The sequence below is a fragment of the Aythya ferina genome (assembly GCF_964211825.1).
Source record: "Aythya ferina genome assembly, chromosome: 5".
In the NCBI taxonomy this organism is placed as follows: Eukaryota; Metazoa; Chordata; class Aves; order Anseriformes; family Anatidae; genus Aythya; species Aythya ferina.
In genome coordinates, this window is record NC_140301.1 from 4,471,765 (window position 1) to 4,493,299 (window position 21,535).

Consider the following 21,535-nt stretch of genomic DNA (forward strand, 5'->3'; position numbering starts at 1 on the left):
TACTTCTATTGCCAAAGAAATACAAAACCCCCATTTTTTTTCTAGCTATGCACTCCAATCCTGACTCAGAACAAGCTTAATCAGCGTGGTGATTTCTGTTCCTGCAGTATTCTTTCTCATGAACGTGCAACATGATTGGCATCTTTAGGATATAAACACAGTACTGTTTCCAGGAGTCGGAAACCACATACTTTACAGTGTATAGCATTTTTTTAGATGGCTAGACACAAAGTTCCAAGGCAAAGCTATACAACTTTTCAAACTAATTCCTTATCTGAGTCCCTCTTCATAGATGCTTATTCACAGGAATACCTTGCTTGTTCTCATGCACTTTTGCATGAAGACAAGATTGTTCATATAATGTTGCTTGCTTGCATCACATTTGAGAATTCATCTTCATTTGTTTTAAATGCTTTTGATAACAAATGGTGATTGCAAGTGTGATGTGACCTGTCTTTCCTGTAATGTCTCTAGGAGGAAGTAATCAAACAAGGTATGCAAAGAGACACAGCTTGGTTGTCAGCCATCTGTTTAAGAATAGGCCTTGTCCTTACAAAGTGCTTAGAAGTTTTCAAATGGATAATATCAGAAAATCATTCTTCTCAGCAGTTCAGGTATATTCCCTCCAGTAGAGGGCATTAATACCTGAGCATACAAGTCTAAATTCTCTGGGAATAGTATTACTAACAAGAGATAAAGGATGAACATGGCATCATGTCTTTTGTTTTTTCAGGGTGGGAGAAAAAATTATTTTTTTATATTCATAACTATGCTTTCAGCTGCATCTTATATCTCCGAAGGAACTGAAGAAACTATTACTTTTTCAGCTACCCACATTCAAAATGTGGAAAGCAATTTACAGCAAACACCAATAGTAAGAAAAGAGAACATTTTGAGGACAGCTGAAATTCATATGCTAGGAATATGGGAGAAAACCAGTGCTTGGTCACTGGTTGAGCTCAGTGAAAATGTGACCTATGAAGAAACCTGTAAGGAAGATAGAGTGGACAACTGTAGAAATGGTAACTGACTGTAGGATCGTTAAAGTAAAAGTGGTTCTTTAAAACAACCTATCTTACTTAGAATCAGAAAAGTGTCATTAAGCATTATGGGATCTGAGCACAATGATGCATACTCTTAACAAAAACAAAAAAGCTTATCATTAGGAAATGGCTAGCTGACAACCTAGGGTGACAGACCTGAACAGTGACGGGACTGGAATCCTAGGCCTTGGTCTCATGCTCTGGTAGTAACTGGTCTGGCTTCTTCCTAGCATATACTCTTCAAACAGTTTAGTCCTGTTTGCAGAGCTTTTTCCAAAAAGCTGTGGTGATACTCAGTGGGAAGAAATAACTTGGTACAACAGTTATTTTGGGGAAATGCTCACAGTGCTAGATGATGCTGATTCAGTGCCTTACAGTCAAACAGTCACAGTCTCTTCTTTCAGGGAGCAGGGAAAGGAAAAGATCAATGAGGATAATACTAGTGATCAAATACTTTTTTTTTTTTTTTTTTTTTTTGATGTCTAGGAGAGATCTGGGGATATTTTCCTGTAGGAATGTGTTTAGTTTTATAGCCTTGTTTACTTATGCAAGTAAGTGACTGTATGATCTAGCAACCTGAGTTGAATAGCCAGTCCTTTTGGTCTTTCACAGGCTATGAATACAGTAAGAGCACTCAACCCTTCTGAAGATATGCAAATGCAGGCATTTAAAAGATTTACATTCATCTTTCACAGGCCTCAGAAATATAAATATGAAATATCCAGAACCTTGTCACTTCAGTAATAATTAAGCTGATGGCCTATTATGTTCGATTGCAAATCAATATAGTATCTTTTGGTGCCACTTGAGTTCTTGAGGGTTGGCTTGGGGCCAGCACTAGTTATACAATTGAAGAGCTGCAGCTGCATCTAAAACTTCTCTGCCATTTCCATTCAGAAAGAATAGACTGGTAACAATGGTGGCCAGCCTCTTCATAGTAATTGTGTGCAAGTACACATTTTGAAATAGTGTTTTTGTTCAGCAGGTGCTGTTATTTTAGTTTAATTTGAATTTTGAAATATGGAGGAGAGAAGGGGCCTAATCTTAACAGCATCTAACCTACAGCTGTTCAGAACAGGACAGCAAACAGCATATGTTGCTTAGATGAAAATCATAATTGCTTATTCTTCCTGGCATATTAGCAGACCAGTGCTGAGCCTCTGAAATTATCTAGCATTTTCAGGCTTTTACTTTTCAAAGTGATCTACAATACCCTGGAAGAACAATTCTAGAACATCTGACTATAAGTTTTCCCACAAGCAGCTATGTGGTTTTACATCAGAAAGCACAGAATGATTAGATAGTTCACCAAGGCAGTGTCAGAAGTACTGACCTCTGGGAACATCATTACTGAATGGCAAAGTCTGTTAGCTCAGTCCACTCCAAAAACTGATGAAACAGCTTGTGTAATGATGATTTATTTTTTCATTTGCCTCTTCTCCTTTAAATGGAAAGAAAGTCCATTGGGGTTTGAGGAGGACAGAAGGGTCACAAACTTTTGGAGCATATTACTCGACACCCGGCCTGATGGCCGCAGACGGGTCCCTATCTTTTAGGGGAAAACGGATCCTGGGCCAGGAGTTGGCAGGGCTCATTGAGAGGGCTTTAAACTAGGTATGAAGGGGGATGGGGCTGAAGCAAGGATTGTTGGAGCTGTGCCAGGGGGAACAATAGCAAGGCCAGGGGATGAGACAATGGCCCAGCTGAAGTGCATCTACACTAATGCATGCAGCAGGGGTAACAAACAGGAGGAGCTGGAAGCCATCGTGCAGCAGGCAGGCTGTGACTTAGTTGCCATCACGGAGATGTGGTGGGACCACTCTCATGACTGGAGTGCTGCAATGCCTGGCTATAAGCTCTTCAGAAGGGACAGGCAGCACAGAAGCGGTGGTGGTGTGGCTCTCTATATTAGAGAGTCTTTCGATGTTGTAGAACTCGAGGCTGGGAATGACAAGGTCACTCGACCCCTTTGGGTTAGGATCGGCGGGGCCAACAAGGCTAGCGTCCTGGTCGGGGTCTGCTATAGACCGCTGAACCAGGATGAGGAGACGGATGAGGAGTTCTACAGGCAGCTGACAGAAGTTGCGAAATCTTCAGCGCTTGTTCTCGTGGGGGACTTCAAATTCCCTGACATATCCTGGAAGCACAACACAGCCCAGAGAAAGTTGTCTAGGAGGTTTCTGGAGAGTGTGGAAGATAGCTTCCTGACGCAGCTGGTTAGTGAGCCTACTAGGGGTGGTGCCCCGCTAGACCTTCTCTTCACAAACAGAGAAGGACTGGTGGAGGATGTGATTGTCGGGAGCTGTCTTGGGCAGAGTGACCACGAAATGGTGGAGTTCTCTATTCTTGGCAAGGCCAGGAAGGGAACCAGTAAAACTGCTGTATTGGACTTCCGGAGGGCTGACTTTGAGCTGTTCAGGACACTAGTTGGTAGAGTCCCTTTGGAGGCAGTTCTGAAGGGCAGAGGAGTCCAGGAAGGCTGGGCGCTCTTCAAGAAGGAAATCTTAATAGCGCAGGAATGGTCTGTCCCCATGTGCCCAAAGACGAGCTGGCGGGGAAGAAGACCAGCCTGGCTGAACAGAGAATTGTGGCTTGAGCTTAGGAGAAAAAAGAGGGTTTATAATCTTTGGAAAAGTGGGCAGGCCACTAGGGAGGACTATAAGGATGTAGCTAGGCTGTGCAGGGACAAAATTCCAAAAGGCCAAAGCTCATCTGGAGCTCAGTCTGGCTACTGCCATTAAAGGTAACAAAAAATGTTTTTATAAATACATCAAAACAAAAAGGAGGACTAAGGAGAATCTCCACCCTTTACTGGATGCGGGGGGAAACTTATTTACAAGAGATGAGGAAAAGGCGGAGGTGCTTAATGCCTTCTTCACCTCAGTCTTTAGCGGCAATACAGGTTGTTCTCTGGATACTCAGTACCCTGAGCTGGTGGAAAGGGATGGGGAGCAGGATGTGGCCCTCACCATCCACGAAGAAATGGTTGGTGACCTGGTACGGCACTTGGATGTGCACAAGTTGATGGGGCCGGATGGGATCCACCCAAGGGTACTAAGAGCACTGGCAGAGGAGCTGGCCAAGCCGCTTACCATCATTTATCAACAGTCCTGGCTATCGGGGGAGTTCCCAGTTGACTGGTGGCTAGCAAATGTGATGCCCATCTACAAGAAGGGCCGGAGGACTGACCCAGGAAACTACAGGCCTGTCAGTTTGACCTCAGTGCCAGGGAAGCTTATGGAGCAGATCCTCTTGAGAGTCATCATGTAGCACTTGCAGGGCAAGCAGGCGATCAGGCCCAGTCAGCATGGGTTTATGAAAGGCAGATCCTGCTTGACGAACCTGATCTCCTTCTATGACAAAGTGACGCGCTGGGTGGATGAGGGAAAGGCTATGGATGTCATCTACCTTGACTTCAGCAAGGCTTTTGATGCCGTCTCCCACAGCATTCTCCTCAAGAACAACCTCTCCTGGTTGCTTTTGACTTGGACTGGCGCACGCTTCGTTGGGTTAGAAACTGGCTGGATAGCCGGGCTCAAAGAGTCGTGGTAAATGGAGTCAAGTCCAGTTGGAGGCCAGTCACTAGTGGCGTTCCCCAGGGCTCAGTGCTGGGGCCGGTCCTCTTTAATATCTTCATCGATGATCTGGATGAGGGCATTGAGTGCACCCTCAGAAAGTTTGCAGATGACACCAAGTTAGGTGCGTGTGTCGATCTGCTTGAGGGTAGGAAGGCTCTGCAGGAGGATCTGGATAGGCTGCACCGATGGGCTGAGGTCAACTGCATGAAGTTCAACAAGGCCAAGTGCCGGGTCCTCCACCTGGGGCGCAATAACCCCAAGCAGAGCTACAGGCTGGGAGATGAGTGGTTGGAGAGCTGCCAGGCAGAGAAGGACCTGGGAGTGATGGTTGATAGTCGGCTGAATATGAGCCAGCAGTGTGCTCAGGTGGCCAAGAAGGCCAACAGCATCCTGGCTTGCATAAGAAACAGTGTGACCAGCAGGGCTAGGGAGGTGATCGTCCCCCTGTACTCGGCTCTGGTGAGGCCGCACCTCGAGTACTGTGTTCAGTTTTGGGCCCCTTGCTACAAGAAGGACATCGAGGTGCTTGAGCAGGTCCAGAGAAGGGCGACGAAGCTGGTGAGGGGTCTGGAGAACAAGTCCTACAAGGAGCAGCTGAGGGAGCTGGGCTTGTTCAGCCTGGAGAAAAGAGGACTCCGAAGTGACCTTATCGCTCTCTACAGGTACCTCAAAGGAGGCTGTAGTGAGGTGGGGGTTGGTCTGTTCTCCCACGTGCCTGGTAACAGGACGAGGGGGAATGGGCTTAAGTTGAGCCAGGGGAGTTTTAGGTTGGATGTTAGGAAGAACTTCTTTACTGAAAGGGTTGTTAGGCATTGGAACAGGCTGCCCAGGGAAGTGGTGGAGTCACCATCCCTGGAAGTCTTTAAAAGACATTTAGATGTAGAGCTTAGGGATATGGTTTAGTGGGGACTGTTAGCGTTAGGTCAGAAGTTGTACTCAATGATCTTGAGGTCTCTTCCAACCTAGAAATTCTGTGATTCTGTGATTCATATCAAATTTACTGGTTTTTTTTTTTTTTTTTTTGTACAATTTTCTTTTTTTCTATGACTTGGTTGGTTAAAATCTGAGTTAAACAATTTGTATTTCTTGGAAAAAAAAATCTCTGTAAATGTTAGAACACAAGATGTACTAGAAAAGGCAAAAATATAAAGACATAGGAGGTGGGATTAGAGGCAGGGTTAACATTTAGCGTCTGATTATCATAAGTCAGTCCCCAAAATCTGGCTAAAAACATAATTAAAAAGGTGCTGACAGTGACTTACCCTGAAAAGTCATAGATGTGAATTTTAAACTTTCTCAGTCATTTGACAGAACTTGTGTGGTCTACATTAAGGTATGATGCTCTTTGCTTGATCAGGTCTTATGTGAGAATTTCAGGCGATATACATTTGAAATTAGAACACTTATTTAGATGTCTTAAACCTGATCCTTTTCCATATATGTGCCTGTTTATGCTCGAGTCTTCTTAGTAGTCAGTACAGAATTAATACTACTTAACTTCAGTAATGCAATGTTTTGGCTCAAGCAAATTCATTAAAAAGCCTCAATAACCATTCCATGTATATAGTAACATTTATTAATTTTTGCTTTTGGATTTATAAAACAATGATTTTTTTCACAACTAATATTCTGTCAGAGTCAACAAATCATTTCTAGATGTAATTTCATTTAGACCAAGATCCTGAGGAGGGGAGAGACATACACACATACTACTGTGCTGCTAGTAAGCCCCATTGAAGGTACTGATTTTTGAACTAACCTTGGAGGGAAACAAGAAATAATGCACCTGCAATTCAAAATGCAAATAAAACCAAAGAATAAGGTTTATTCATGAAATGTTTCCCTGGAAAGCCAGAGATTTATTTGTTGATAATATTAAAGGGGGGAGGGGAAAAAAAAAAAAAAAAAAAAGTATGGTACACATGAAATGCACTGTCTGGTTTTGACAAAATAACTTCTTTTCAAAATGAGGAGCTTTTTTCTTAGCACTTTCCAAAGGAAGATAGAAAGTGAAAAATAGTGAATTATGCACAGGATAATTTTTTGCAAGCAGCTTCTGGGAAGGCTGACTAGGTGAGGTGCTCTGTTAGGTTTGCTACTCATGAATAAACAAGTTGAGATATAGTCAGTGGCAGTCTGCTGCAGTAGCCAGGAAATGGTGGAATGTAAGACCCTGAGGGAAGTGATGAAGGTACTTAGCAGAATAAGCCCTGTGTTTTACCAGTGCTTCACCTTTTTTGAGGTACTGAAATGTGAGGTCCCAGGCAAGGCTGTTCTTCAGGGCAGAGAATTTCAATGATTGTCAGGAGTAACCACCTCAAAGCATGTTAATGGCCTATTCCTGTGGACAGGAAAATCAGCAGGTGTGGCAGAAAGCCATCTTAATTGAACAGTCAACTCCTGATCAGGCTGAAATTTAAAAAGGAAGCGTATGAGAGGTGGAAGCAGAGAGAGAGATGGTGAAAGAGAAACCTGCCTGCAGACTTGGGAATGTAATTATGAAAGCCAAGACTTAGACTTATTTTCAAAAACAGGCAAGAAAAAAGATTTGAGAAACAAGAGGCTGGTTAAACTGGAAAATAAAACCAAAAGTATTTATGGAAGCTAAGCACAAGGAAGACAAGAAGGTGTTTGGTAACAGTCTGTAGACTTACCAGGGGGTAAGTCATTTCTGACCAACCTTGCTGCCTTCTCTGAGATGATGATTAAATCTGCAGAAAATCAGAAGAGCACTGTGCATCACTTACTATGGTATCAAAGTTTTTGACCTGTTTTTGTGCAGTATCCTTATAGCCATATTTGAGAGACATGAACTGCTGTGGATTGGCAGGGTAAAATGTTAGTGGGCAGCAGTTCAGTTTTAATTGGTGCTGGTTCTGAGTGGCTTTCATCTGGGCTGATAATGGGGCATGATACTTTTTAGTAACCTCATCAGTGACCTGCACAGCCAGCTGGAATGTATTCTTGTCAAGTTCATGGCTGACCTGAAATTAAAGGGAGTGATTGCTATGATGAAGGTAAATGCTGCCATTTAGAGGAACCTTACTAGGCTGGAGAAAGGGGCTGACAAAAGCCTTACTGAAATTTGCAAAAGGCAAATGGAAGTCTTCTATCTAGGGCAGAACAACCCCACACCAGTAAAGCCCATGAGCCTTTGAAGTTAGCTCTGCTTGCAGATGACCTCCAGCGATCCCTTTCAGCCTTATTTTTCCTATTATGTAGGCAATGTGGAAATTCATAGGTCATTAAAAATTGTTATCTTGATTCTTCAACTTGGATATCAAAGGAGGTATTCTGGCCTTCAACTTCATACGTCAAGCTGTTGTGATCTAGAACGTTTTGTAGTAATCTTTCTAAGGATGTTGGTCTACTGTATATTTAATGAGGGGGCAGAAGCTTTATCCCTTCATCTCCAAAGTGACATATCATTGTGGTTGCATTGTGTCAGTCAGCCCCATACACAATGTAGGAAAAGCTGGAACTAGTTGAATTGTTCTTAACATTTAAAAACAATAATGGTGTCCAGAAGTGTTAGATGTTTCTTGTTTGCTTGTTGCTTTTAATGGAATTAACCTTACCATACCCTATATAATTCCAACAGGTACTTCAAAACTGCAGTGATAATCAAAGGAAAATTTGTGTATCTGTGTTTCTCTTACTATTTTACTTTCTTGGTCAAAGAATATCTTTCTGTATTGTTTGGTACTTCTGACTGTTCAAAAGTCTGTCTAACACTTTGTTATGGGACAATGTTTTGGGAGCTTAAAATTTTGAAAAGTTTTGATTTGCCTCTTCATTTGCAGTTCAGCATATTGGTTGCCTGCATCAGGTTGAATATGTTTTGATAGTATCAGCTGAAAGAGTTTAACTCTGTTCAAGAAAAAGACAATTTTAAAAAGGGAAAAAAAAAGTTTAAATAGCATTAAAAATTTCTATTGGTCTTTTCTATTAATCAACATATTTTAGTACTGTACAGTTCTATCTTTGAGTGGTTTACTTTTTAACTGTAGTAGTGTCTGAATCTAGTTTTTCCTCTGTATATTGAGGAACTGAAGGTAAAGGGAGTTAATCATCATCAATGCTACATGTTGCAGTGTACAAATATTAGAGCATTAACATAAGAGGCAGACCTGGAAATTCAAAATAAGGTCACAATCTTGACAATCTTCCAATTGTGTATTTGCATAAATTTTACTGTTCTGAAACCACTTAGAATGTGCATTGGATGCGATTGAATTGAGCAACAGTAATAAGCAACACTGCTTTGTAATTGCTCTTTCAGTAACAGTTATGTCTTACAGAAAAGAAGGGAATTAAAAATAACTAAATAATATATTAATCCTTGAATTATCTTGCAGAATGAAACACGGAGCTTTTTAAAAGGAATCTGTTTCATTCTGAGTAGGGTATGGAATGTAAAGTGAGACATGAAAAAAAAGAATAAGTAAGGAGCTTAAATGCAGAAACTAGATACATAGATAAAACTAACTGGAAGTTCATACAGTGGGCCTCGACTTGTATTTGCTCTTCTTGAGTGGGGTTAGTAAAGTATTTTGCATTGCTCAAATGTATTTTGGCAGGTAGACAGCAGAGCTGACTGTCTGAAGCCAGTATGTTATGAAGGCTTACATGGACTGCAGCTAGCTACTTCAGAATGAGCACAGAAGGAGCCTTCTTTGTGAAAAAAGGTGTTTGAGGTCTCTAGTTTGTCTATGGGATGCCCAATGAACAGTAGTAGGTGCTTCTGTAGGTTCCTGTAGTCAGAGGTTGGAGAGGGTTAGGTTTTTTGTTTTTGTTTCCCGCTCCTCTCAGTCTGAATAATAATAAAAACTGAACCACAAAATCTTCATCACGTTGTCCAGAGTAACATGTACAAAGAAGAAATATTATAATTACTTTGATATTCCCTATTCAATCCTTGGATGTTCTTGTAATTCATTAGAACTGTCCAGACAATGTAGTAGTATAGTTCCAATTTTTGCTATTTCATGATGTGAGCCTGGATCTTATGATCTCATTACACTTCCCTCTCCACTGCTGTTAAGGATTGCACTGAAAAAGTTTCCCAGTGTTTCCACATTTAATATTTCCAAGCCTTTTTCCATTAGAGAAATCACCACAAGGTGTGTTGGGTAAATATCCTTTGATGGCAATTACAGTCCTTCAAAGAATAGATCTATACTGTGGAGAACAGAAGATATTTTGAAAGAAAGTTAGACCATGCATCAACTTTAAAAATAATTTCATCATTCATTCTAGGATAACAAAACAAATGAGTTATGTATTATTTCAGCCAGCAAGTTAGAAATAGGAGACTGTAGATAGCCAACAGACAATCATCAATGAGATTGCTTGTTGATGACAGTATTTTTGGTAGAAACTGTATCAGCCAATATTTTACAGAATTCTTTTTCATACTAAAAGCTATTCTACTACTCTGTTCCTTCCTCTTTTTCCATTTTGCTATCAGGTCTCCAGCTGGCCTGGGAGGCTTATCACCTCTATCTGGTTATTAACAGTCCATTTGCTTAAGTACCTATCATAATTGCTTTCTGTAGTTCCTCTGAGAGACACTTCATTTAAAGAACTCTAGGAAAAGTTCTGGTCTGACTGATGACCACGCAGTCACATATCTGCCACCTGTTAGCATCTCTTAAGCCAAAATAAGTTTGTGGGGAGAGATCCTGTGCTGTTCTATGTGTTAAAGGTTTTGTTTCCCAGCTTTCTCTTCACATTCACTAGTCCCCTTTCAAACTGCCTTCTTTGCAGCTTTAGCTCTTTACTGAGTATCAGAACTGTTTTCCAGTACAAGCTGCTGTTCTAAGCTTTGTAGGTAAGGTACTGTGCAACACATACAAATTGGAGGGATTGCATGAACTGAATTTACAAGAATTTGGATCAGAACAGACAAAAGAATACAGTGAGTAAAGGTCCACAGTGCCTCCTGAGGCATCTTGAGGACAAAAGATCACAAAATAGCTGTGGTGTGTAACACAAATATGAAGAATGATGTAAGATGTTCTGATTGTTCTTGAGGTATTTTTACTAGCTTGTAGAAGCTGTATTCCTTTGCAGGAAACTCAAGCATCCGGCTTTGCCTTGGCATGGTCATAGATTCATTAAGGTTGGAACAGACCTCCAAGATCATCTGGTCCAACCATCACTGTACTACTCACCCACTAAACCATGTCCTTAAGCAGCACATCCAACCTTTCCTTGAACACCCCCTGGGATGGCGACTCTACCCCATCTCTGGGCAACCCGTTCCAATGCCTGCCTACTCTTTCTGAGAAGAAATGTCTCCTCATTTCCAACCTAAACCTCCTCTGACACAACTTGAGGCCATTTCCTATAGTCATATCACTAGTTATCTGATAGAAGAGGTTGACCCCCACCTCCCCACACCTTCCTTTCGGGAAGTTATAGAGAGCAATAACATCTCCCCTGAGCCTCCTTTTCTCCAGACTAAACATCACCAGTTCCTTCAGCCACTCCTCATAGGACTTGTATTCCAGGCCCTTCACCAGCTTTGTAGCCCTTCTCTGGACATGCTTCAGAACATGCCTTTCTTATGGTGAGGAGCCCCAAACTGAACACTATACTCCATTTTCAGCCTCACTTCACCAGAGCAGAGTACAGGGGGACAATCACTTCCATGGTGGCTACACTATTCCTCATTCAAGCCAGGATGCCGTTGGGCTTCTTGTCCACCTAGGTATGCTGACAGCTCACGTTCAGGCAAGCGTCAACCAACACCCCAGATCCTTTTCCTCTGCACAGCTTTCCAGCCACTCTGTCCCAAGCCTGTAGCGTATCTCTCACAAGTCTCTTCTTGGGTGCGCGTAATACTAAGCCCATCAAAGTCAATAGAAAGAGTCAGTGTACTTGGGTACAAATACTTTATTTCGGACTTTCTTTCCTTTTTTATTTCTTTTTTTTTCTGTGTTCCTAAGAACAAAACACAACTTCTGTATTATGTCAGGATTAATAGATTCACTCTAAGAATTCTGAATGCAATTCAACTGATGTTTTCTATAGGAAAGCAGACGTTTATCCACCAGATGTGACTATAATGACTGTAGCTATTTAAAAAGAAAAAAAAAGCTCACACTCATTATGCTCAGGTTAGCTGATATGTAACATTGCAAACATTCTTGTTCAGTCATTCTAATGCACCACAATGTAAGCACAATAGACTTCTGTCTTGTGGCCAGCAAAGCTATGCCTCCTTATCTGTATTGTAAATGTTTCAGTCAAATTAGTGCATTGAAAACAAGTTTTGGAACCACAGATAAGGCAATAATACGCATCAGAGTTGACAAGTGCCATAAAAATGGCATTTGCTGGGCCATTATATAATTTGTACCTATTTTGTAAGTTTTTTCTTGATAGTTCCAGAAATAGGAGCTTACACTGAAGACTGACAGAAGTTGAACTGGAGAGGTGTGAACAACATTACTATGGAAACACTAAATGTTGTGTATGTGAAGAGGCAGGTGAGACCCTTGTGGATCATCAAAAGCCAACCTGGCTATTATAATGAATGGTAATTGGTTAAATTATTAACCATTCTATTGCTTATCCCACAGTAACTAAATGGCCTTGCAGTTACTATATTATTACTGAATGACTGATGGTCTGTTTTCTTCTTCGTAACTTTGTAGAGTCTAATTTGTCATGATAACAAAAAGAGTCTAAAGCTTTCTTACCAATCACAAGTCCTGTAAGGTGCTGAATGCCTTTGATTCATTGATAAATAATGAAGTTGGCACACTGAGTTTCTTTAGGGATTGGTCACCAGTGTTGCAAGGTATTCATGTGGCAGCAGGAAACTGGTTAAGGTACTAACCTGAGATTTAAGGTCTATTTATGCTGTTTGTTAAACCCAACAGAGCTTGGGTTTGTGCTCTATAACTTGTCATGTATTCATATTAATAAAGCTCTGATTGTAGCTTTTACCTGCATAAGCCCCAGGGTGAGTGGTAACTTTGTCCACTTCATTCAGCTCAGTTCTACTCTTTGAACAGCTGCTGAGCTGCAGCCAAGAGTCACGTCTGAGAGATGTTCTTAATTGCTTCTGAGCCATTAGGTGCCACTTCTCCACTGAAATCAAAGCCAAATGCACATATCTCCTTTTCTTCATTTCTGAAGTGGCAAATTCACATCACATCTGGGAAAGGGATGCTGTTAGCTATTGCCTCCCATAGGCATAAGGGAGGAATGCAGTCCTGTGGTTTTGCTTAGTTTTGGCTATGAAGTTGCAGCTAACAGCTATGACTTCCCCTTTGAGACCAGAGCTATAGATTACCTCTTCCCTTCCATTATAGTGAAGTAAACTGCAGTATGAGCTGAGAAATATTTTCTTAACTCTCAATGTTATCAGAATTTGATTCCCAGTTATGGGAAAAAAAAAAAAAAAAAAAAAAAAAAAAAAAAGAGAGAGAGAGAACTTTGCACTCTTAACTCCAAGTTCCCTTGTTAGTTCCTGCCTTGTTCAAACTACAGATGGTGAAGTCTGACTTTGAACGCAACAGGACAATAGATTTGTTAGGTTACGTCTTCTGGATCAAACTAGATTTGATCTCTATTATAAACACAGACTTAAGAAATATGGATCCACTCTCAGGTTTGGCTACTAACTTAACAGATGCATTTGAATAAGCCTCTTTCTGTTTCCATTCTCTATCTGTTAATCTTACATGTATTGCTTTCTTTTGTCACCCTTTGTCTAGCTAGTCTGTTTAAAATTAGTGATGTGAGTGGGAGGGTTGTGGGTTCTTGTCTATTTCTGAAAGGTTTGGTCACTAGACTGTCTATTTGGGTCCCCTGGGTAGTATCATAATACGTTGAATTTTGGTACGGAGCATACAGTTCATTCTGCTAGTCTGTTTTATACTGTATTTAATCCTCTTTATGCTTAGCTATAGTAACTACACACTGGGAGGGTGTTGGACACAGTTATGTAATACAAGAACTGAGTCAGATATGCCAATTCACTGAAACAGCTTTAGAACTACTTATAAAAAGAGATTATGAGTTTTCTTTTGGGTAGATTCATATCCTTCTTTTCAAAAGGACTTAAAAATTCCAGGCTATCTAATCAAATGTAGTGTCAGGCATATTTGAAGCAAGCTGATAACAAAGCAAAACAGTCTATCTTCATGAGAAATGGTCAGGGTAAACATGCCCTTAAAATAGAAGTCAGTGTTCCACTTTCTAGTGGAACCACTGATCTTTTAGGACTTACCATCTCCTGATCATTGCCCTCTCTCATGCCTTCATGGTTGAAGGTGGGGTTTGGGGATTTGTATTTTAGAAGATCTGGCAGGTTACAGTGGTAGTTATAGGAGGGGTTTTGAACCTCTCATAAAGAATAGAGATGTGCCTAGTAATTATTTAAGGACTGAAACTGGCAGTAAGGACTCAGGTTAAGAAAGCTTGGGGCTACAGAACATGGACTTATTATTCAGCAGTGTCTCAGTATGACTGTGTATAGATAGCAAGATTCAAATAACTTATTTTAACATTTTTTTGCAACCTTCATTGCTATTTTTTGCAGATGCTTAGGCTGAGTTTTGAGAATGGAACTTACGTTTGTTAGTGAAAGAACAACAGAGATGAGTTACTGCAGTAATTTGAAGAGTTCTATTAAATAAACTGATGTCTCGATGTTAGATATGCATATCTGAAACATAATTGCAGTGCAGTGATTTCTTTCATTCCCATTAGGAAGGTAGTAGAGAGGATTAAAGTTAGGGAGGGTTAAGGGCACTAGGGTATACATTTCAATTTTTGAAGGCAAACTAAACAAGCTTCATCAACAGATACAACTTTTCACTTAATTTTTCAAAAGCCAAGCATGAAGTTTTTTATTTTTTATTTTTAGTTTAGTTTAGTTAAATAGTTAGAGCTCAGCAAGACCGCAGCCTCTGTGCATGTACTGTTGACAACTTCAGCAGCATCCAGAGTCATAAAGTGTGAGTGGTTATCAATGGATATGAAAATCCATTCATTAAGTTGCAGACATTATGCAGTTCAAAACCATTAGGGAAGGATAGGGTTAGGGATAGAGGCTGTAATGCCAAAATAGTTCTTGTAGTTGGAAGTTCTGATCAAGAAAACTGTGAGTAGTTGTCCATAGAAGTGAATGTCTTGTTCATTTTGGGGCTGTGGTGTACATAAACTCTTAACTTTAGCCTTAGTCTGCAATATAAGCAAGTTTAGGGTTACAAAGTACAGCTCATGGCTGATTTCAGTCAAATGCACTCACACAAGCTCAGGGTGGCTAGCTGTTGTTCTGTGTTCTAGAAAACTGAGTGTTTTCCAGTTGGACCTGTAGTTGAATTTTAGAAGACCCTGTATTACTTCTGTTTATTCTTTATGTATCCTCTGGTGTCTATTTTGTATTTAACTATCTCTTAGATGTCATAATCTTTCTCATTTTTTTGTTGGCTAGGGTTTTAGAGAGAAAGCATTGTTTCTTCATTAGAAAAATATTTCCATTTTTCCCTAGCCCAGTATTTATAGACTTAAATATTTCATTTTTAATTTTGGGGAGCATTTGGTTGGACAGGCTGAAGCACTGACATGAGATGTGTGTGATGCTGTGGTGCATATCCCTCTTCCAGCCAGAGTTTAACTTTGCAACTCCCACGTGAGTGTCCTAGGTATCTGCTTATAAAGGAGGAATATGTTCTGTTTCCATGAAATAATTAAATATTCACTGGACTGAAAAGGTAAACAAGAAGGAACTTTATGACCCAGTGGGTGGGATATTAGTGTGTAGACAGGTGAGTGAATCTCTAGCTGCTGCTTTGGTGAGTATTTAATATAAAATACTTGGATATTTTGGAGAGCAGAAAATGTTGCTTCTGCCTCTACAATATTACTGTCCTAACCGGTGTACTATGGAGTGTTCTTTCTTTCACCTATTATTATTGAAAACTGGAAATCAGAAATTATCAGAAATTTAAGTATCATGTAAACTGTACCTTCATAGTCTGAGCAGTCTGCAGTGACTTGTAATATGAAGCTACATTCTCTGAGATAGGAATGTAATCGACTTAGAAACCCTATGTTTCCTATGTTCTGAGGAAGTATTCACCACACTGCTTTGTTCAGGTACAAACAGTTAATACTCTACGTATACTTTACAAAACCACAGACAGTCTCTGAGAATGCCAACATAATAAAGCCCACAAACCAAGTAGCTAGATGAATATCCACTTGGTGAATTCTTACAAGACCTAGACGTTACAGCCACAGTGTAGGCAGAATAAATATGCTCAGTAACAGGCCTTATTTAGAGCCGCAATGGTGGCATTATAGGGACTTTTGACCCTGCAGGCACTTGGCAACAGTTGACAGGAACTAAATGGTCTAGGATTTAGGCACCGGGGTGTCAACTTGATAGCCAAATCTGGTTTTGGATCTAACTTTTTTCTTTTTTAATATTTATGCACTCTAGATCTAGTTCTGAGTTAGCCTGATGAATTTAGATGACTTGTTAATCTGTCTTGAAAATGGTTTGGACTTTTTCTTAAAAAAAAATAAAAATAAAAAACAAAAAAGCTAAAACCACGAAGGATAAAAGAAGATAAGAAGCAAGAACTGAAATTTAGCCTGAATTTAACTGAAAAATTGTCATCAAGTTGTGTTTTGTCATGGTAGGCATTTTTTAAAGAGCAAATGTAAATAGATGTAATTAACTAATTGTTATACGTTTCTGTTAAACCTGTTTCAGACTTGCCTCAAAGGTACCTGACAAAAACTGTTATAACAAAACCAGGAAATTAGAGACAACTGACGTGTTTAGGGGATGCCAGTGAAGAACCTGATTTTAAAGGTTTAAATTATTGAAATTGTGATTACGTGTTGAAAAAATGAGCCAAATCCACTGTGCACCAACTGCACTCTTCTTACAACTCCTTGGATTAACTCCACTGAAAGAGTGGAAATAGAAAGGAGTTAGTATCCTGTTTCTACTCTCAAAGAAAAATTTGGAAAACAGTAAAATGCTAATTCAAAGGAGGCAGAAATATTTTGGAGATTTCTATGGGAATGAGAAAACAAATGCATAACTATATTAAGCAAATACTTATTTTAAAAAGTTCTAATATTCTTCCTTCATAGAAGGATATATTTACACAGGCTCAAGCTCACTAGAGATCTTAAGAGCATCCAACAGTGTTTTCAAGTCTGTTAATCAACAAAGCCGCACAACTTCAATACACAGCTGTAAGCTAATAACATAGATTTAAAATGCAAACAGGTTAAAAAAGGCACAGCAAGAAGACACACCAAATCCATGCTCTTCATCTGTCCCTCAGTTTCTGGATGTTTGATGTATTGAATAAGAAATATGTTTTCTACTCCCCATACTGATTACATGCAGATGTAATAAAGACATTTCTAGTGCTTCAGGCACATCTGTCATGATATCATTTGATATGCTATCAATGGAAGAAGAAAGTATCAAATGACTGAAGTACTTATGCTTCAATATTACAGGACAGAATATATATGCTCATGATGGGGCACAGTTTCAGGGAGTAAAGAAGCATCTGAATTAAATTCTTGATGTAGAAATGTTTTGAAGAGAGTGTGTTCTGAAACTGAAAAAGCATCTGCTGACCTATCTGAAGTCAGAGACTGCAATATGGCCTCTATTAGTAAACATAAGAGGTTATCATGTAGTTAAATGCTATAATAATAGATTAAAATATGTATAATAGAATCTTCTTGTCTTCAACATAAAAATACAGTGCTAATGATTAAATGATGCTGGAGTTTAGTATTAACAAAAATGTTTTATATAATAATACAAATCAAGATTTCTCAAGCAATTTAAAATATTTTAAATATATTTATTATTAACTATCGCTATTCTTATATTTTGTGAATTGCTTCAAAGGTAATCCTGAAAAGTTAATGCTTTTCACCTTCAGAAGTTCAAAATACATTCCCCTCTAAGGGTTTGTCAGTCTAAGAAATAAGTAATTAGGTGTATTATATTTTATAATTTTCAGGCAAAACCTCCAATGAAACTGTTTTTTAATTAGAGTTTGGGGGCTGGGTAGTTTTTTGTTTGGTTTTGTTACTTTTTTTTGTGTGTGTGAAAATATTTGTGGTAGGGAGATGGGGAAGGTCTTGTTCACAGGTTTGTACTTTTTTTTTTTTTTTTTTTTTTTTACTGTGTCTCAGTATTGTTCACTGTGGATGGTGAAAATCAAAAGATCTGATTTTCCAGCACAGTTCAGTTGATGTTTCCTTTCCATGCTCTAGACTTCCAGAATGTTAAGAGTATTGATTAAAAATCTGTTTTTTTTTTTGTTTGTTTGTTTGTTTGTTTGTTTTTTTCTTTTTTTTTTTTTTTTGGTAGGTTTCCCATACCTTGAAAAGAAAAGCTCTCAAATGATCTGGAGACTGCAACAATGTGCTGTTTGCTCATTTTAGAGTAATTGGACATATTTTGTGCAGAGGGGGTGGGACATAAAACTTACAGGAAGTTTTTGTTACTATTTTTTCAATATTATGTTCTATAAATGCATGTGTGCGTGTATATATATATATACACGTATATACATATATATATATATACACACACACACACACATATATGTAATGTGAAATACTCTCAGGGCTTCCTTTTTTTCTTAGGCATTTGCTATGCCTAAAAGGGAAAGGTTTCTTGGTCTTCTGAGGAAATGACAACAATAATCAAAAATATGCCTGTAACTTTCAACCATTATCTAAGAAATCCCATAAAGCATTATGTTCATGGCTGTCTAATCATTCTTCTGTCTCCAAGAGCAGACAACAGTAGAATCATACAAAAAAAGGGATCAGTGATCGAGGAACACCCTGAGCCAGAAGTACTGCCTGACCTACTAATACTCCATGAACTTATTAAATCCATTTTTGAATGTTTTCTCTTTTGACCTCTACAACCTCAGATGGCAATGAGTTTCACAGTATGATTATATACTGCATGGAAAAGTGTTCTGACTTAATTTAAATCTGCTATCCCCATTATTTCCTGGGGGTGTTCCTTCAATCCCGTATTTTATAAAATAGAAAATATTTTTTTCCTCCTCGTGCTCCACATAATTCTTTTTTCTATAGACCTCTATCATCAGCTATCTCTTTTTCCAAACTAACAAATCCTGCATATACTGTCCTGGTATGGAAACTTTTAATTTTTCTTGTTGACAACCTGTGATGTAAATATTTGTGTAAACTAAAGATACAAAATAGTAGGCAACAGGTGAAAGCAAAAATTGTCTGGAATTCTGCACCACAAGTGGACTGGGTTATGTTGCTAGTGCAGTGAAATTATTTTTCTGGTTAAAATAATGACATGTTTCAGTGGGGCCAGTTCTCACTCTGGAAGTATATAAAACATTTCAGTTTTCATCTTTGCAAATTAGTTAGGTAAAACTTGGGGGATATTTAAATTGCTGATGTGCTACTGCAGCTTTCTTGTCGTCACTCATTTTTGTTTTATCTCATAGTTTGTACTGTAGATATGTGTTTGAATTAGATGATGCAACCTAAGCAAGAGCCACCAAAGAAGCACAAATGGAATTATCTGTTCGGTTTTATTGTGAGAGGCGGAATGTTTTCTTCAGAACCTAACCTAAAGCCTGAAGGTTTTTTTGTTTGTTTGTTTTTAATATATTCAAATAAATTATAAGTTTATTACTACAGTCTTACGTTCTCAAGAAGGAAAGGAAAAGATTCGCCTCTGCACAAACTCCCCCTCCCCTTGTATGTTTATCAGTGCACCCATCTGGGTTGCTTTCCCGACTGTTAAATATGTAACTTTATTTATGGATTTAAGTCACCACCACAATGCTCTTCAGCTGCTTGTAAAGTCTGAGGGCTGAATGAATACCAAAACTGATATATCTCATGTTGATAAGTTCTGCACCTAGTGTTTTAATTCAAGATCACTCAAAATTTAATCATTCAACTGTCAGCACACAGGTCATGAAGTAAAGTAGTAAAGACAGGTCAGATGTGTGAGCTGTATTGCTTCAGGTACAAACTTTCTCTTCTTTTTGGTCAATGTAGCTGAATAGCCAGGAATGGAAGCAATTTTCAAGGTGAGCCATGAATGCATGGAGCTCACATTAGGACTTAGTTATTGAGTAGGTTTTTTGATGGTGTTTCTTTTATTTCTGTCTTGTTTGACACAATGAAATGTGATATAAAGAGAAAACAAAGGCTTGAAAAAAACTTGTAACAACAGGGTAATAGTTATATCACTAGTGATCCTGGTACTGCTTACGGGGTAAGGAAGAAGACCTGCTGTATTAATAAAATCTAGTTTAAAATATTTAATACTATTATTTTCCAAAATTATATTTTTGTTGAAATCAGTGTTGTCCAGAAATGTCTGTTTTCCCAGTATTTGTAGTATGGTAAATAAAAAATAACATGCTTATGAAAAAAAAATATATTTTTTGTCTTAGTGTTTTTGATAATGATAGTGCAGCAATAACTTTTATTCTGAGGAAAATGCATCTTTTTGATTTTACACTTTGAATTTCCTCTCAATGTGCCTATCTTTTAAAATACGTATCTTTTAACATTATATTATTATACCATTACCATTCTAATTATTTAATAAACGAACTATAGTTGCAACTGGAGTGGTAAAATTGTCACATGGGTAAGGTGCCTTGCTGAGTTCATAAAGAATGGATGTTAAGAGACACGCAAATTTTCCAGAAAGACAGGTGTATCTCTTTAAAGTATGTTTACTTCTTCTTGGTATAAAATTGTACATGATTTTGAATTCTGTTCAAAGATTGAGAACCATGGCTTTTATCAGAAGGATTACAAGTATTCCTTATGTTCTAATGTGGCTACGTATTTCTGGAATGCTATGTTTAGCTCACTACAAAACCCAATGATAACATAGGTAAAAACTGCATGAAATCAAAATGTGATCCATTTTGAAGAAGTTGGTAAAATGTTGGTAATTTGCATGGTGAGATGAGCATACGTTTTAAAGAAAGACGAATTGTGTCTGACAGAATTTAGTGGTGGTAGCACTGCAAAGATTGCTCAGCTTGAGTAATCATTTCAGACTTTCTTCAAGGTTGGTTCTAAAGCTCATTAATTTTTTTTCATTGTTCCCAAGGAGTTTTGGATCAAGCTCTTATTGAAAAGTGGCTGAAAACAAGAGTTCTGGGATAGCAGAGAACTTCAGCAGAGCTTTGGAATCAAACAGGCAAAAAATCAACTCAGTTGTCTTTTCCGGATCCTGAATTTTGAAAAGGTAAGAGAAAATGACTGTGGCTCAGCCTAATATAGAAAGTGGTTAAGGCAGTTAGAGAAATGTGGATTATTACTGCTACCAGTGGACTGTTCTCTTGTTCTTTCAATTTCACTCCAAGAACTAAATGGATCATTCAAAATCTGGCTAGCTACCAAGGACACAATCAAACATCTGTGCGCCAGATGCATAGAGCATTATGTCCAGCTGTGTTACTGCAGCTACATCTGCAGAACACTGCATATGTCAATTGCTCTGGCCAGCAGGCTTTGGGAATACTATCTACAGGAATTAAAGCTTGCAGCACAAGTAAGACAAGAGGGTGTTTTACTTTAAGTTTTTAATGCCTTTTTCTCTCTCTCTACATTTCTTCACCGATTTGCTTGCAAGTTTGAATTAATGGAAAGAAACAGTATATGATTTTTGCCAGTTGAGACCTCGCTTCAAGGTTTTGCAGGTTTTGCAAATAAATAAATGAATTCATCACACCCTCTATTTCAAAGTTGTGCTATTATCTTAGAAAATAGTATGATGGAAGTATTGAGGAAAGTATTCTTTTCTTCCTTTGGAACTAGTGGAAACCGGTATGTTAGCTGAAGAACTCTGAGAGGGCATTTATTCCAGAGGTC

The 21,535-nt window shown here is 38.8% G+C and overlaps 1 protein-coding gene across 1 annotated transcript in view; it reads left to right on the top strand.

Annotated features, from left to right (window-relative positions):
- LOC311437983 (uncharacterized protein) overlaps nucleotides 1-21,535 on the top strand; it is a 415,393-nt gene that overhangs the window by 156,158 nt on the left and 237,700 nt on the right. Inside the window, exon 5 of the mRNA XM_084521887.1 lies at nucleotides 20,772-20,909. The gene's annotated coding sequence lies outside the window, so the exon portion shown is untranslated. The remainder of the gene's footprint in view (nucleotides 1-20,771; nucleotides 20,910-21,535) is intronic.